This window comes from Microtus ochrogaster, unplaced genomic scaffold, assembly GCF_000317375.1.
Source record: "Microtus ochrogaster isolate Prairie Vole_2 unplaced genomic scaffold, MicOch1.0 UNK200, whole genome shotgun sequence".
Classification (NCBI taxonomy): domain Eukaryota; kingdom Metazoa; phylum Chordata; class Mammalia; order Rodentia; family Cricetidae; genus Microtus; species Microtus ochrogaster.
The window spans coordinates 15,147-16,872 of record NW_004949298.1 but is presented as its reverse complement, the minus strand read 5'-3'; positions in this window follow the sequence as shown (position 1 = coordinate 16,872).

Sequence of the window (1,726 nt, the reverse complement as noted above, 5' to 3'; positions counted from 1 at the left end):
CCACCATCAGCTGACACCAGACTGCATCGAGATAGGCCCAGGGACCCCCATTCACCACGCATGCGGGAAGTGGGGGACAGGCAGTTCTCAAGGGCATCGCCAAATATGGAGTATAACTGGCAAGACAGGATGTGGTGCCATCTTGCAATGGCGTTCCTGTCTGGCTCCCTGCAACTTTACTCACTTTTTATGATCTTAAGCTGCATTTCCTGATTTCTTTGCATCAGTATAGAATGTAAGAGCTCCAGAAAATGGTGTCCCTTTTACTATAAAAGGGAGAAACCAATTAGTTCTTTTTATAAACTGAATTCTCTTGCTTTTGGTATATTTGTTGTTAAATCTCTCCCTCACAATTTATGCAAGCTGTTTGCCAGTGTTCATTTTTGCCCATAATGAGGCAATTTCAATATTAGTAAGAGTTACCAAAATTTCTGCTGGTACTATAAATGTTATTTTTCAAAGTCATTTTTCCTTTCAGAATCATTTAAGAATCCTTTTCTACATAGGTCTTTAAATTTTTACTCTGCTTGTGTGCTAAAAATAAATATCCATTTCAAAGTATATCTTTTATCTGTATAAGAATTCTTGTGGGAAAATGAATTGAGAGAAAATCAACTAAAATACTTTCAAGCTTTGGATCCAATTGATCAATATATGTATCCTGCATTTTCTTTTATATCAGAGCCAATTCTATTTAAGACTCAGCTAATAATTTCTTGGGTTACTCAATAACCAGAGCCTAGAAATAATCTAGATGTACATGAACACAAAGAATGGATAAAGAAAATGTTGTATATTTCACAATAGAGTATTATTTAGCAGTTAAAATTAATTACATTCTGAAATTTGAAGGCAAATATATAGCACTAAAAAATCATCCTGAGTGAGGTAACCTGACCAAGAAAATAAACATGGTATGAATTCATTCATAATGGGATTTCAGTAGTGAAGAGAAAGATAAACATGCAAAAATTCATAGAGTCACAGGCAAGGTAACTAGGAGGACCCAAGGGGTAACACATGGATCTCACAGAGAAGGGAAAGAGGAGATCTCCTGGGTGGAAAAATTCAGATCAGGACAGAAACTTGAGAGAGACAGTTGGGGAGTGGGCAGACGGTAGAGTACTTGAAAAAGATGAGTAGAAGTGCTTTTCAGTGACAGGTAGAACCCTGATGCAAGGGAAACTGCTATGAATCTATAAAGGTAACCCACAGTAAGACTCCCATCAATAGTGGATATGTAATCTGAACTTGCTTTCTCCTGTGATCAGATTCGTGACTACCCAAATTTTTATCCAGTAACTGATGGAAAGAGATGCAGAGATGTACAGCCAAACATAAGGCCTAGCTCAGGGAATTCTGTTGAAGAAAGGGAGATAGGGTCATAGGAACCAGAGGGGTCAAGGACATTGTAATAAATAGCTTGGTATATTGATGTGACTCCTAAAAATGGGAGCAGACTCTGTCCCTCATGCTTTCCTGGCTCCTAGGAACTCATTCATCACTCTGATTGCCTTCCCCAGCCCTCAGACGATGAGAGGAGAGTAGTCTTTCTACAACTTTATATGCTATTCTTTTTTGATACCCAGGGGAAGCCTGATCCTATCTGAACAGAAATAGTAGGAATGGACCTAAAAGCCTTGATGGGATGTTGGGAGGGAATGAGAGATGAGGAGGAAGGAGAAACTGCAGTTGTGATGTAAATAAATAAATAGAAAAAAAAAAG